Source organism: Dermacentor albipictus, chromosome 1, assembly GCF_038994185.2.
Source record: "Dermacentor albipictus isolate Rhodes 1998 colony chromosome 1, USDA_Dalb.pri_finalv2, whole genome shotgun sequence".
Classification (NCBI taxonomy): Eukaryota; Metazoa; Arthropoda; class Arachnida; order Ixodida; family Ixodidae; genus Dermacentor; species Dermacentor albipictus.
The window spans coordinates 235,194,211-235,211,039 of NC_091821.1; the positions used below are offsets into that span (position 1 = coordinate 235,194,211).

Here is a 16,829-nt window from a genome sequence, read left to right on the forward strand (position 1 = left end):
CGGTCTTGCCCTTTCCCGCCTCCTGCAACAGCACCGGGCGCGTTATTCGGCCCCCCCCCTCCCCCACCTCCCCCCTCCCCGTTTTACTCCTGGGAGGCGGCAAGAGGTGCGCCCGGAAACCGCCGTAATTGAAGGCTCCCCCGAGGAGCGAGAAAAAAAGTTGCCGGTTCCGTGACACACTCCTATAAACAGCGGCTCGCGGTATAACTTTTATTGGCCGTAAAAATGAGGCCCGAACAGACCGGGGGAGTTGGAAGGAAGAAGAGAAATAAAGAAATCGAAATCATCAAGGATGCGGATGCAAAGACTGCGGCGAAACGGGCGGTCTCGTCGAACAGAGAGTCGAGCCTTTGTTCACGAGCTCAGAAACAGCCCGCGCGTGTAGTACTTTTGGCGCGGCAGAACGGGCGACGTTGCATGGAAGAAGAAAAGAATGAACGAAAGATAGAAACATGCAGCGAATTTGCGGTACCACCGCACCTCGCACTCTCCACTTGTTTCTGTCTCCCTCCCTTTGTCTTACTGTCTCTCTTCTTGCTATCTGTCGTTGGCGCGTAACTCATGCATAAGTTAAAGAAAGAAAGAAAGAAAGAAAGAAAGAAAGAAAGAAAGAAAGAAAGAAAGAAAGAAAGAAAGAAAGAAAGAAAGGAAGGTAATGATGCTCGGCAAGCGTGCGTCTGCAGCTTATTCCGATGAGGTTCGTAACATCAAACGGCTGCACTTACGCCATCCAGCCAAGGCGAGCCCATTACGAGTATACCGACGCGGATCGACGGGAAACGAAAGCTATATGCGAGTCGTGGAAAGTATAACTGAAACCTTTTGAAAACACCTTTCAACTTGCTCTGCAGCCAATGAGGAGTGATTTCGGAAGAAATCACTCGTTAATTCTCAAATCTGAAGTTCTCGCATGACGCATGGTTGTCACCATTTATGTCATTTTTTTTTTCCTACTGTGTCTTTAAGGCACCGCTCATCGAATTTAAGAAAGAAGAAATAACTATTTAAATCGCACAACTGCAACACTTTGGAGAAGTACTGTTAGCATTTTTGCAGTGCAATAATGTTCGATCTGGTTAGTTATCCTAAGCTTTAACTGATGTGGTTGGAGGGTAGTTTTTGAAGGGATTTCGCAAGGCGCAATAAGCGGGGTAGCTAAATTATCGTGCCTCTAATCGCGCGCCCCTTTCTTTCCTGCATGTTCCCACCGTCGCTCGAATTAAGCCTGTGAGCTGTCTGGAAAAAAAGCGCATTGTAAAAAGTTGTCGACAGCTACTTCGTTGCTTCGTGTGGCTTTTTTTTTACGATTTATTCTTTGATGTATGGTGCTATTCGCCATATTAACACAGGGGCTATAACGTGTTGCTGCTGAGCACAAGGTCGCCTGTTCGGTTCAGAGTTACAGGTGCCACTCTTCTATGTGAGCGAAATGCAGGAACACTTATGCCCACAAGATTAAGGTGCATGTTAATCTCCAGGGAGGGACAAAAATAAGTTCAAAACCTTCCACTATATACGACGTCTGCGTCATATATGCCCATTAAGGGTGCCCGTATGCCGGAGAATCGATGTGCATACGGAAAGTTTCAATGAGATAGCGATACAGGCTGACTTCATCTACTTTAAATGTATCTAACAGAAATTATGGGCCGATTCCCGGATGCAGTGCAGTCTGGCACAGTGTCGCAAAGCGCCATGGCTGTCACGAGGAACGAATGCGAGAAGCCGACATGCGACGCACGCACCAGACGTTTCGATCGAGGCGTAATGGTTAGAGCAACAGGCGTGCTGGGCTGGAAAACGGAGGTTCGATCGATACCATCATCCGTCACGCATTTCTTTGCAGAATTATAGGCGGACTTCACCCCCTTTTGAAGTATCCAACAGAAAACAACAAGGTCTGTTGAGCGTACGCGAACGCTCAGTTACAGTGCGCACTAGATCGCGAGTTTGTAAGAGACACGAGGTGTATATAGAAACGTCACATTGATTAATTAAAGCGTACAAGCTGGCGCACGTCACAATCTATATATGATAGCGCATGCTTAGAGAATTGGCGATGCCAGGGTTCTTTCTTTTTTTTTCTGATGCATTGCCGAAATGGGGAGCGTATACGGGAACAGGACTCGGAGCTCGCATAGCATCCAGAAATAAATATGGGATGCGGGACGTGAAAGAAAGCAGCTTTAAATTGGTAAACGGGTCAGGAAAATAAAAATAATAAAACACGGGTGCGTATCGCAGCTGCGGATGATGAGTGGTATGCATCTGTGCGGCAAAAATTACATAGCCTCGAACGCAAGAACATAAAAACTTACTTCATCTTGCGACACTTTTGGACGGAAACTTTTACAGCAAGGTGTTTTTTTTTTTCGCTCTCGGTTTTCTTTTTCTTTACCTACATTTCTAATCGCCCTCAAACCACTATCACGGTAGATGACTTGACGTAATGTAAAGACACCATTGGACGGAAGCTTCTTTTCATTGGCTCTCATATATATCGATAGACGAATATACTACATATGGGGACAGCATTAAACAAATAAATAAATAAAAATCGAGTAGGAAAAGCGCACAAGACCGAAGGCGGCATTCGAGCGCACAGAAGGAAGAAAAAAGCAGTGATGAAAATGTCATGGAGAGAACATGGGAGACAGGTCGTTGGGGGCGCGGGGAGGGGGGGGGGCGGTGAAGAGAGAGCGGCCCGAAAGGAGGGTCTCCGATTACGCGGAGCGTAATTCAGCGTGCCCCCTGGCCGGCCCGAGAAAACTGCGCGGCGTAAACACGACGCCCTGCGCGTGGCACGGCAATCCGTGAGCTACCGCGCGCGCGCGCGCGCGTCTCGTGTTGCAACGCGAATTTAATGGCCTGTCTCGGAGGGAAGCCTAAGGAGCGGGAGATTTGCGCGCAGGCAGCACCGCATTGGGCCGCTGTTTTCCTGCGGTCCTTTTTATTTTTCCGCGAAACGTTCAGCTGGCTGGCGGCCGGCTTGCGACACCTCGCGCGCTTCGGTCGCCAGCCAGAGTTAACGGAACCAGAAACGTGCGCCTATTTGGAAGGAAACTTTAGTGACCGCGGTCCTCGCCATACGTCGTATACCACCCCGCGGCTGCGAGTATTTCATTTCTTATTTCCTTCTTTTCTTTCCTTCCTTCTTTCTTTGTTTTGCTTTGCTTTGCCTGATCAAGGCTGGTAAATGCGTGAGCGCGCCGAGCGGGTATAACCATGCGCGAAACGATCGGCGTCGGACGGCGCGTCGTTCACCGGACGAACGGCGACCACTCATGGGTGAATGACGCCCGCGGCACGACGCGATTCGGCCGAGTGGGCTCGCGTCCGAGCCATGGGCTCACTTGGCTGCGTAAATAGAAGGGCAGCGCGCGGTATATACGCACGCGCGTTGCAGACGACGGTGTTCCAGCGCGCGCGAGCGCACGCATGCGCGCGAAACGGCGCATTCGAAGCCCGACGCGCGCCATTTCGGCGTTTCTGAACGCTGCACGAGTTCGCTGCACTTGCGCGAGAGGTGCTACACGGACTACCGTCAATTATGCGCTCCGCGTAAATCATCGCGGCCAACGCGTGCCACGCGCAGAGCGTCGTCGATGCCCCGGTCCGGCGGTACTGCGAGCGAGGGGGAGGACAATGCGCTCTCTCATTTTTTTAAATTGGTGTTAGTATTATTACTTGTGTTTATATGCGCAGTACCGTGTAGGGCGGGGAAGCCGACGACAAGCCACCGGAGGGCGGTGCGTCGGGCCCGACGACGGCGGACGCGCGTAAATTAGCAATTTCACGCCGGCGTGAGCCGAGGAAGCCCTCCCTTTCTCGTCGCCTCCCCGGGTTGGTTTGGCGAAGTTGGGAGGACGTCGGCCCCTCCGAGGAAAAGCCCTCGTCGCGGTCCCTCGACCACCGCTCCGCCGGACGATCAGCCCCCCGCCGCCCTCTCCCTGGCTCTTCATCGTGCTCGAGTCGAGAAATGAAGTTGAGACTTTGGGCGAGTTGCGCCAAGCTCTCGGGCTCACACTTATCCCCCGAATTTTTTTTTCGCCAACTTCTCCCGGGGAATATGCGTCCAACACATAAATGAACGCGGAGGTCAACGCCATGCGAAACTCGTGTATTTTTGTTTGCTTCGTTTGAAACTGCAAGGAGGGGACGGGGGTGAAATCGCTTTACACTTTCAGACTTAAAGCCTGGGGCTCGGTCATGAATATATTTTCGGTGGTCGACAGGAATTGAGCTTCTATTAAGTAGACAACATTTCTACGTAAAGGCGCGTCTTTATATTTAGCCGCGCAGCATTCACCCCGGCCACCTTTGCCATCCCCGCCATCGCTATGTACTGTCGCTAAACTAAACAGAATGCGAAGCGTTCGAAAGGGCGAGCACAAATTTCGAGGACGATATCTGCCCAGCGCACAAAAGACTTGGGGGGGTCTTGCGTATGCCACTGTAGTTCCAGTTTGGTTTATTTATTGAATTATTACTTTTCCGCGCACACGCTAAGCTCCTCTTAGCGTGCGCAAGCCGCTTGAGTTCGCCGTTGCAAAAGCTCTTTTAACGCAGCATACGCTCCGCTCCAGGAACGAAAACCAAAAATCGAAAATAATGTGGCCCGGGCATCGCATGCGCGCATTTCCAAACGCTGGGAGTCCTTAGTGATAAGAAAAACAATGAAGTGCAGGAAACTTGCGCACTCCGTTCCCTCCCCTCGCCATCCAACGGACAGCCGAGCGTAAGTGTCGTACTGCGCGACAATGAGCGCTGGAACAGTGAAAGTGTTTCGAAAATATACTGAGAATCTGCGATGGCAGTTAGAAAAGCTACCTGCCGAAAAGAGCAAGCAATGACCGTCGCTGAAACGAAGTACACGATTTTGAAGCACTCTTCGCGAATCGACGGAAACAATGAGTAGCACCAAAAAGCGGCCCCGAGAAGTGTTTCGAGTTCTGCTTCCCTGGTGGGCGGCGTTCTGTATAAGCAACGACGCGAAGAAGTTTATTCAGTAACCAAGCATTGTACGCTAGTGTTGACGAAATAAGTTCCCCACTGCTTATGCTAACCTAACTCATTTGTTCTTCCTGCTATATGCAAAATTAAATAATCAGTAAAATGGACAGCTGTCTAGTGGCTGGATCCCGAAAACGATCATGCATATTGCATATTGCTCAGGGGCCAAATTCACAAGGCTTTTGGCCCGCCAGAGCAGTATGCGATTGGCCAACCGCCTTCTCTAATAACGTGTTCAATATCGGGATTACTTGGCATCTCCTCTTACGAACAATGCTAGCTTAAGAAGTTTTTCATGAAAAGGGACCCATTTTTGTCATATCTAGCAGCGGTAACGAAATCTCCGGTATTGCCTATGCCCATGTAACTTAACTTTTGATAGCATTCGGTTCTTCAAATTTCTTTTTCGACGAACCTAGGGATCTATAAGATTTTGTTTTCATATATTAAGGGGCAAATATACCACAATATAAAGAAACGTCAAACAAGCGTATACATATAACACATGACAATCAGTTAATGCTTTCAGTTCGCATTGCGCTGTCCCCATTTCCACATTATGCACATGCACTTACATGCGTACAAAGATGTATATTTATGAGAGAAAGAGACAAAACTGTAGCCGTTATTCCGCATAGTTGCGAAACAGCGCCGCAAAGTATATATAGACTGCTCCATACGCGTGTGGTTCGCTTTTTTTGAGGACGAAATGCAAGGGGGTGTTCATCAGGCGATTTAGTGCGTCCTCAAAAGAAACAGAGGGCGATAAACGAGCGATTTCGCAAGAGAAGTTGATGGAGAATTTGCAGGAAGGCAAGTGAAATGGCCTGCACTAATTTTCGCCGCCGGTTCGCGCGCGCAGTTATAGCAAGCGTATTTTTTTTTTTTTTGTTCAAGCAGAGTCTGAGCTGCTCCGCTGAGAGCTCTTCTTTCACGTCTCTTCGTGACGGGCGTACAAGTTACTTCACTTTTCCAGGCGGTCCGGACAAGTTGCCTACGGCGCGCGCGCATTCAGCTAGATCGTGCGAGTTGCTAGCCTGCGTAATGAGCATGCATGCACGCGCAGGCAGCGAGAAGACAATATGAGCCTGAAGAGCAGGTGATATGCATGCGCCTGATGCGATATGTACCCACCCTGCAGGCGCAATATTAGTGCGCCGTAATTAATGCTTCAAATGACGAGCTTCCCTCTATGCGCAAACAACCCGTGCAATGGCAGGCAAGACGATTCCGTGGAATAATCGCCAAGTAGAGAGAAGTGTGCATCGCCCAAAGGGGCATATTTCATACAAATGGTTCTTGCACTCTGGGGAAAGTATATGCTGAATAATGAAGCGAAAGCAAGCATAGGAAAAGAAGCGAAGAAACAAAAAGAAATCGTCAACGAAGTGTCGATACTGAAGAAGACAAGGTCGGCGTATATGGTGGTTACAATGATTCGATGACCAAATGTTGACTATGGGCCCTGTAACGTAAAACTTGTCCATTATGCTTTTATTCAAATCGCTTGACGTAAAATTTGCGTAAACGTCGACGCATGCATCGGGCGGTGACCCGCAGGGTTGTCTAAACAGACCAATCAAACGCTCTCCTCGTCTATAGGAGGTCACTTTTGTTTACTTTAAAAACGAATAACATTGCCTACACTGAGCGGCTTGCCTTATCTAATTGGCTGATAAGAGGCGAGGAGCACGCTCAAGTGGAGAGGGATTCGATGGGGCCGAGCCAGTTCACTGAATATCGATAACCGGATGGTGGTGCTGGCGTCTGTGATTGGTCCGTTTTCCCTTACTTATCTTGCGGTGGCTGGTCGAAAATCGCGGCAGCATGCAACGGAAAGTTAAGAATGCCACTAAGAAGTATCCTTAGCAAAGAAAAGTTGGGTGAGCGACGTCGTAAACGTGCCGAAAGTGCTCGAAAACATTACACAGCCGCGCAAAAAGTTTTATTGTACGCAAATAAACACATGCTCTCTGTCAGGTGCAAGTAGCCAGTGCCTGAGTGATCGGCGGCAGCCATCTTTTATTCCTTTCGGAACGGGGCAGCCTTTCGGGGCGTTCCTCCTGGACGGGACTTTTCAGAGAAAAATTGGTTTTGTTCAGCATTTTAATGCATCTTTAACGTGCGCACTTCACTTTGACGCGGAGAGCTTTCGCGGTTTTGTGACGTCACATGACAGGCAGGTGAAGTGGATGCAGCCCAAAATCTTTTGACCAATAGCCGAGGGCTACTGGCGAAAAGGCGTCGAGTCAGAAATAACAATTTTTATTTTGTTCAGTACAATCATACATAATCAGAGTGTACGCGTCATATCAGATGGGGAGCTAATCACGGTTTACGTGACGTCGCGTGACTAACAGGCGAAGTGGGGGTGGCACAAAAAAGTTTTTGACCATTCGCGGAGGGCTCATTGCTGAATTGGAATAGAAAAGTTTGGAAGAGCTTTACGTTATAGTGCCCTATATCTCTCTATTCTGTCTATTTTTATATATCTACTTCATGTTATTATTCACTCATTTCGTATCTTACTCGTTTCGTATTTCACGCGCAATTACGTCGACCTTGTCTTTTTTTGGCACCGTCACTTGGCTGACCTTTTTTTTTTTCTGGAAGTGATTACAAGATAGCCAGATCCAAGACACGTCAAACCTGTGTGACGTCAGCAAAGATGAGCTTGTCTTCAAAGGCACGCACACTGGACGCGCGCGACGATAGCATATGGCAAGCGTATAGGGCGTGCAGGAACATCCGGGGTTGGCCGAGCGCGTGTGCAATTATTTTGCTGTTTGCGCCATAAAGTAAAGAGGGGAACTTGTTCGGTGAGCGCTCCTTCCCAAAGTGGTTAACGCCTAATAACTTGTCTAACGCAAATATAAAAAATTGATCTGAAGCTTCCATTAGCGTTTGAATGCTATTAATGTGTTTCCGGAAATAGTCGACGACCGTGCTCGCAAACGGTGTGTATGTAAGTACCCGTTACCTTAACAATATCCGGCCAAAGCAGCAGACAGGGCCTCTTGTTCCATTGAATAGGAGCCACAATAAGTAAGGAAGAACTACTGATTTTTTAACTACCATAGAGTGCATTTGAGGATGAATCGTACCTGTAGCTGAGGAGCTATCAGAGCCTCGATAGTTTCAGAAGTTTTAAGGCTCGCTGAAATCATATGGATATTTACTTTTCTTTTCGCATTAGTGAAATTTTAATAAAAATTTCTCGAGATAAGAAAAATTATGTGCGTGGAATATTGTTGGGTGTGACGTGGAAAGACAGGAAGAACTTGACAACTTTCACATGAACATGGTGTCCTTAATAATAAGAATAGCAATAATAATTATTATTACTATTACCATTTTGTGTCAGCGGTGTCTCTAGACTATAACTTCAACTCCAACAACAATGTTTCACGCAGTGCGAGTTTGATAATGATATTGATGACGATTTTTACAGGCATCGCCTTCGAAACGGATCGGCGACAAATAGTCACTGAATCTGCTTGAGCTAATAATATTTTACTACATATATTTCGGTTTAGCATTTTGTCTATCTCTCTTTAATTTCTTCTCTCTTTTATCTCTATGTAGTAGCGTTAACCGTGTTTACGTCCCCGGTTCAATCAATCTCGTCCCTTCTCCCCCCTTTTTTTTTTTTTACCAATACTCTAAAGGTCGTTTGCTCATCTCATCTGCTGACCACGGTTAATGTTTCCATTCTCTTTGAGTCCCAGCGCTCCCGGGAGGTGCACATTCCCTGCGGTTCTTGCTGGGTAACTAACTTGGAATTCCAGTACGATTTGCCGAGTCGTCTCCGGACTTTTGCTGCTGCAGGAACATGCCTAAAAATATTCGCCCTGCTGCCTATATTTTCTCCGGTATATTTTTGTCCTCGGGCAGCCACCTTGGGCCTAAAATAGCAAGGCATTCTCCTCTGTGTTGCCGTACCAATTTTCCATCCTTATTTCTATCTCATCATATTTACAAACCTCTATATGGTATTTTTGGCTTATATCCTATGCATCCAATCTAGCCCCTCCGTTTCTCGTACTTTCTTTTTGATGACTGCGGGTTCTCACTTTTCAGGTATATCCTGTACTTGGCTGCAAACATTCTTGACCTCTTCCTCCAGTCTGTGTCTACGCTTTTGAGGTACATATATTTGTGCTTTAGTCGCCCATTTATTTTCATCCATATTCTTGAGCGGCATTCCAAAACTGATTTTGCTCGGTGCTTTTCTCACTTCAAAAGAGGCCCAACCCACGTCACCCTGCATTGCCTCATTAGTGGTTTATACCGTGCCCTCATAGTTTTCTCATAAAGGTACGTAGAGCCAAAAATTGATATGTACCAGCGGGCAAATTACATTAACATTGGGAAATGTTCTAAGCCTCGTAATTTATATAATCTGATTAAATTTTCTTTGTATTTCTCCTTCAAGGTCTAGGATAATGGCAATTCATTCACATCTCGGCTAAATAGATTTCGGAAAATTTCTAGAGAAGTCATTTGTCAGAGAAGTGCCCGCACATTTGTGCGTACAGATGGCCGAGGGTTCTTGTCACAAATGGGGAAGAAAATGTCGTACTAGGCTCCGCACTAAACCACGAACGGCAGCGCAAATGCTCTTAGTTTCGATTTTACACCTGCTTCTAGAAAAACTGCAGTTTTGCCCCGAACACTTTGTGTCCACGTATAAGTCATGAATGTGGCTCTCGTTGCAACTTCACGTTGAGTTTATTGACGCGTTCCGCTAAGTCGACGCGAAAGGCCAATTTCCAGAGCCACTCGAAGCTGGGCAGTTGTGGCTCTGGGTGATCCATCTGTCAAGGTCAAGGAAACGAGTCAAAACTTTTCTGCAGCTCAGTCATCGAACTGCCGTGTGATACGTCCGATCTACGAACTTAGATTCCGTATCCTTCAGAAATTCACAGGACTGGCAGTGACTGAGTCGAAAGGCCTTCACGGGCCGTAGTTTGGAGACCCCTGCAGTAGCGGATTCTACAGCGATTGCGTGTCCTTCTTTGTCTGCGATAAGTTTCTGCCTTTAAAGCACTAAGGAAACCCTGCATTCCGCGAAAAGTAGCTGTTTATTGCTTAGTATATATGGGCGACATGGTCGTAGCGCTTTGTTCACCAAGACGTCCGATCACATGTAAAGCAGCCTTCTTGAACCACACCACATCGCTGTGTTCCTCTTTCTGACAAACATGCGTAGCCAGCACAGATCGTACCCGTCTCTAGGGATTGCTCCTTTACCGACGATAAATAGATGTCCTTGTAGTAAAATGTGCAGCTGTATCGACTCGCCAAACTTGCTATACATTCGGCTTTTACATCATATCACTGCTGGATACGACATGCCGTGCGTCAACGAGGGCGACGTGCCACACAACATCATAGACAGGGCAGCATATATGATCGACACCATGCGCAGACGGGACAGCTCAACGCGTGATGCATTAACGCTTTTGTATCCCGAATGCTCCAGGCTACCTCTTTGCCGTCTTCTTTGGGTAGACTCATCCGGCTCACTCACGGTAATATGGCAAGGCAAATCCATTCTCAGAAAACGCCCAAAAGCTGGACAAAGTGCTGCAGTATGAAGGACTAAATCCGCTTGGAGCGCTGCAGCACTTACACGCAAGGACGTCCTATTATTAGATAAACAGGAAGGTTCTAGCCATATCCGTTATATTTACTTTCTCTTTTTTTTTCGAGGACTTTTTGGATTAATAATTGGAACGTTTGCAAACACACACATACGCACGCACGCACACACACGCACACACACACACACGCGCGCACGCACACGTACACACACACGCAGACGCACGCACATAGATAGATAGATAGATAGATAGATAGATAGATAGATAGATAGATAGATAGATAGATAGATAGATAGATAGATAGATAGATAGATAGATAGATAGATAGATAGATAGATAGATAGATAGATAGATAGACTTGTACGTTTGAAAGTTTTCATGTATATACAAATAAAGATGACCTTCATTTGCTACATAATACATGTAGCACAGTCTTTATGAAGGTATAATGAAAAGTTATCCTAGCTCATGCTTAACGGGCTGTGTGGTGCTGAGTAAAAGGCCTTATTTAGGGCAAGCTTTAGCTTGGGGCTCCTCCGTATAAATAGGAAAGGAGAAATTCCTTCACTCGGGCCAACTAGTGCATCAAATTTGATGGGATCGTTTGCTGTATTTAAACGAAAAAGTTAAAATCTAGTGACTGCTGGTAGCGAATGTTTGATTTAGGCCGCCACTTATATTTTAGAAATTGTTGAAAATCGCAACCTTTCAGGAGATGATACAGTAAAGTTAGAACTTGGTAAGTCAGCAATGAAAAATGATATCGCAATTCTGTAAATTGCATCAATAGTACATCTAACGCTGACTAATTTGATGTGTTATGCATAGCTCTCAATCACACCACTAATATGTGAGTAGCACTCTTGCATAACGTCTGTAAACATTGTAACAAAGTCACGTAAGATATAAATAATTAAATTACATTAAATTGGCCCGCTTTGGCCGTTCTGATGGATGTAACTTACAGAACTGCGATATCTGTTCATGGTGCAGAGTTGCGGGTTCAAACTCCGTGCTTATATTTTTCCAAGCCTACAACTTTCGGCAATTATCGTAAAAAAATTCAGAACGTAAATCGAATTGCTGCATCCAATAGTCCTATAGTAGGATACAACTTAAAAAAAGAAAAAAAGCAGTTGGCAACCAAGGCACATGGACCGCGCGGGATTGTTACTCCGCCAGCCAATCACAGAAGCAAACAAAATCGTCGTCATGCGACCATTTCAAAATGGCGTCGTACTTGTTACCTCCGGAGCGTCTGCTGTTCATGAAAAGTCTTTTCATCGGCGAAAGCGATGAGACGTGCAAGAGGCACGGACAAAGTCTATGAAGTCTGAGCTTTTCACTCTTCAAAAGTCGGCGGCACAGTTCATTTCACTGCTGATCCCGTTTTACTCATGAAACTTCACTGCCAACTGAAGTGAATCTTAAGAACAAATAGTTGCAGCGATGCATGCGTTTTATTTCAGTTCAATAAAGTATTAAGCTTTCACCGCTCCACCATAAGAGACGAGTGAAAAAGTGCAAAATTATGCGCTCATAATTTTATTTTTGTGGTTACCGCCTTATTTAGGCAACAGGGAAAGGTTGAAGTCCGAACTACTTGCAGCCTCGCGGAGGAACAGTGGCTGGAGGGTATGAGGGCGCGGGCGGGGCTTCACTGCAGACTTGAGTTGTATCCGACCATAAAATGCAACCTTTTCTCTCAAATGCCACAAATCTGATTAAAAATGGGCCCAGGGGTTACCTCAGAAAGGCAATTTCTTCGTTTTACATGTCGAATGGAGAAGTGAGAAGCCGGTAGATATGCAGTACTTCGTTCGCTAGTGCAACATTATTCGGTAAAGTATTAGTTTCTGCGGACAGTGCAGAATTTACCTGTCCCTCCTCGCGTGTGGATGCGCAGCGCCCGCTGTCCGACTGCATGAATCTTTTCGCTCGCTAGTTCACGCAGGTCCCACGCGGGGCCGCTACTGGGTTGCCAGTGGCGATCGAAACCGAGATGTTGAGTCTCAATATCCTGCAACAGGTGGCGCGCTCGGCCGCACTACGATCGCGACTTGGCGCGAATATCTGCGCTTCGCTGTAATAGCTGATATATTTTTTCTTTTTTCCTTTATCCGCTAGCGTTTCTTTTCCTTTATTTTTAAGCCTTTCCCTTGGCGGACTGGTTTTTCAAGCCTCAGCGTGCATGCCACAATTGAGTAAAGTCAATGTCGCAAGCAGTTGATGGTCGCTTCCAATAATAACTTCCCAGTGTAGTCCCCTGAAATAGCCGAGCTAGAAAAATGCTAAACTCTAGAGGTGGCGCAAATAGCATTAGAATGTATTCATGCCACCACTCTTGTGTAGGTTTTCCATTTGCGTATGCGTCCTACTCAAAGTGAGCCTGTGTCCTCCTCTTGGGAAATAGTTATCCATTTGAAGCAGCGCCTACGCACGGGCTATAAAAGACATCAAATGCGAAAGGATAGGAGCGCACTAGGCCACAACGTCTCAAGCGACATCCCAAGGCTCTTGCTATGCCCTAACGTAACGTGCTTGGCGATACTCAGTGGGCAACAACAATCCTACGTCAACGTTGCCGTCTTGGGTTGAAGTATACAATTCAATTAAACTTATTTTATCTGTTATCCATGCTTCCGCTTTGGGTTTACTACTGTGGAGTAGTGAGGTTGACGTCTCGCCTTCCAAGAGACAGGTTCTTACTATGATCTGCAGTGAGAGAGAGAGATCAAGAAGAGGAAAGCAGGGAGGTCAACCAGACGAGCGCGCGGTGTACTAGCCTACATGGGGGGTAAGGGAAAGGGTGAATAGAAAGAGGAAAAGCGGGAGAGAGAGGGAGATTTGCAGTAAAATGCACAAAAGTGTTACTGTACGGCACCATTTTTATGTTTTACTATAAATCATTATAGTAACAGCAAAACTAAAGGAAAGACGTAGTGTCATGGACCTTACTTAGTGCTGTGTCATGTAGTTTAGTTTAAATAAAAAGTGTTCCTCAAACTTTTTTATTTTGCTCTTCACCAATATGTACTTGTGTTAAGGGTGAAATTGTCAGTATAGGTTCAAAATTTTTTTACGGTTTAACGTGCGCGTAAACTATCAAATCTTACATGTTTTGTTGTTCAACTTTTACTTCATTTGAGGCACGTACGTGGTGACTTTGCGCATGATTGTGGGATCACTATGTTATCCTTCTTTTTGTTCATTGAATTGCCTGCTGCTGTTACAACGCCAACTATAGACAGGGGGATTCTTTTTTGAAGTTTTAAGGAATTTTTGAAAAATCGCCTGTGGCAGATAGCACAATTCTTGTCATTGAGATGGATGACTCGAAGAGGCGGTCATTACTAGCACGAGAAATTGAAATACATATTCAAATAATTCGCAAAAATTGACTAAATAACTTCTTAATTATTTCACGGCACAGATTGCAATTTACGAATTGTAGCCTGGGAGTTTGCAAGACGCATCCACTTGAAATGAATTATCAGGATTATACCAGTTTCGATATGTTATTTACCAAAGTACGAGACGAAATACATAAGCGTTCCAGCTACTGAAGTGGAGCACCAGTGGATTCCTACGGCGAATTTGATGGCGCATACCTCCAAAATGGCGTCATCCTGAAAATTCGTTTGAAATGAATACGCCTGGCAATCTCACAGGCTACAATTCGTAAATTGCAATATGTGCCGTAGACTAATTAATTGGGAACTTAATTAGTGAATTTCTGTTATTTAGTTGAATAAGTGTTTCGATTTGTCGATAAAGTAATGTCCGCCTCTATGCACAATGCAGCTCAAGGACTAGAATTATGGTATCTGCAAGAGGCGATTTTTAAAAAGTTTCACAGAACTTGAAAATGATCACCCTGTGTGCAGTTCGCGCCGAGACCTCGTCAGGTGACAGTCTTTTGCTTCGGTGTCCTCTTTCTTTTTGTGAACAAGAGGGAAATAAACTTCGAACGTCAAAACTTCAAACTACGGTCCATGGATTTCAGAGAGGGTCCGTGGCGACGTCAATTGGAAATGTCAAACTCGTTTAGTGACGCTCGATTTCAGCGCCCTGGTTTCGTGCGTGAAACGCCACCTTCGTTACATCGATTTTAGACTTCGAGTGTCAAATACGCTAAACATTTCACAGCAATTCTGACAGTGTGAAATGTGATATCTCTTTATAGCTGTGCCAAAATTTAACACCTTTCTGTAAACTCGAATTTTTTAGAGGACAAACGTACTGAATGGGGTCCATCACAGACGTGCGGGCGGAATGGCTATACGTTTGAGAACTATTGCCTTAAACGCAGCCTACTCGGCTCAGGAAGGATACCGTCGAACAAAACAACACCCGCCGTGGTTGCTCAGTGGCTATGGTGTTGGGCTGCTGAGCACGAGGTCGCGGGATCGAATCCCGGCCACGGCGGCCGCATCTCGATGAGGGCGAAATGCGAAAACACCCGTGTACTTAGATTTAGATGCACGTTAAAGAACCTCAGGTAGTCAAAATTTCCGGAGTCCTCCACTACGACGTGCCTCATAATCAGGAAGTGGTTTTGGCACGTGAAACCCCACAATGCAATTCAACAAAAGAAGTGGCGTGCGCTTAAATGTTCCTTGGGTGCGTATCGTAAAGCAACCAACGACGTCTTATAAGTGAACACGTTAGTCAAGCTTGTCTGTACTTGGAGGATGTCATCGTAACGCAAATAACACGAAGACAATAACGAACAGAAAACGCACACTTTCTGTCTTTTGTTATTTGTGTCCGCTTTCTGTGCCCTAAAATTACTTCCCCAAATGACAACAATATACAAGACAATTACGCCGAAAAAAAGCACAATAGAAATGCACTCTTTTCGATTCTTCCTTCGATTAGCTGCCGGAATAGTTGGGAATATATGATTAGGTTCCCGTAACCTCCTTACTTTTGATGTTGAAAACAGAAAATGAAAATTGACCACGACGGTTAAACTAGCGGTAACACATCCGCATTTGCGGCGCGCGTGTTGTAACCGTGTGGGCCATGTACATCCTTAAGCAATAAACCAACATGAAACTACTAGCAATACTCCTTAAAACTCAGTCTGGATATATCGAAGCAAGAAACATAACGAATGTGAATTTGTGGCATTTTATTACTTCCGTGGCGGCACAAAAAATAAGTAATATGAAAATACTTTACGAAGAATCTTCCCCACAGCCGTCCGAGGACTATAGCGAACAAATAGTTACGAACAAAACCACCGTTAACTGCCTGACTAGACTTGCGTCCTGAAGGTCGCTCGCGTACATAACAGATTTCTCAAGCTACAACAACCTCGCACCTAAACCCAAGACACATGTAGGCGCGCAAGATATCGTCGTTATACGGGCGTGTGACTTAACATGCACACTCGGGAACCAAATGTACCTTTCGCTGTTTGGTAAGAAAACGTGGAGGAGTAACAAAATCTAGGCCTAGAAGAGATTGAAAAACATAAACCAGGTTGTAAAACAGTGTTGAGAGCCAGGAACACAAAAGAAAAGTGAGAGAGGGAAAGGAATGAAGGTTTATTGCAATTACGTCAGATTGGATGTAGGAAAAGTCAAAGAAATATTCGGAGACTATCGCGAGGACATTACAGTGGCAAATTCTCCGGGCGGCTTCCGTCTATTGTTGCATTAGCCGGTGGTCCTTAATTTCGTGTTTGTTTCAATGCCTTCAGCAATGACAATTATAGATGAAGCTCTCTAAAGCGCCGAGAAAAAGATCGCAGACGCCCCGCCCCCCTCATAGCTGGCCAGCAATGTGGCCGCTTTTCTGTCCAGTCGCTACCGTGTCCCATAAATACCCCTGCTAAATTGGGCCTGAGCCGCCCTCCGTATAGGGCAATCGTTAACGGGGCGAAAGAAAGATTTGTCGTGCGTGTGTACAGCCCAAGCCCCATCCCGCCGTGAAGTACAGCCGATGTCGTCGGCGCGAGATATGAAGTACGCCGTTCCGGATACGGCGCTCTTTTCGTTTTTTTCATGTGCGTGTATGTGTATGTGTGCCTATCGAAAGTTTCCTTCAAGCCACGTTCAATTCTGACAGCACGCCGCCGTATCCTTTGACTCGACGCTTCCGGAAACTGCACGGCGCCCAACTGTCCCATTTAGGAGGAGAGAGAGAGAGAGAGAGAGAGAGCCGCCCTGCGTGTTCATGGCCGTTCGTCACGAGAGCTCA

The 16,829-nt window shown here is 46.0% G+C and overlaps 1 protein-coding gene across 4 annotated transcripts in view; it reads right to left on the reverse strand.

Annotated features, from left to right (window-relative positions):
• Pde1c (Phosphodiesterase 1c) overlaps positions 1–16,829 on the reverse strand; it is an 879,030-nt gene that overhangs the window by 730,671 nt on the left and 131,530 nt on the right. The gene's annotated exons all lie outside the window — the stretch shown is intronic.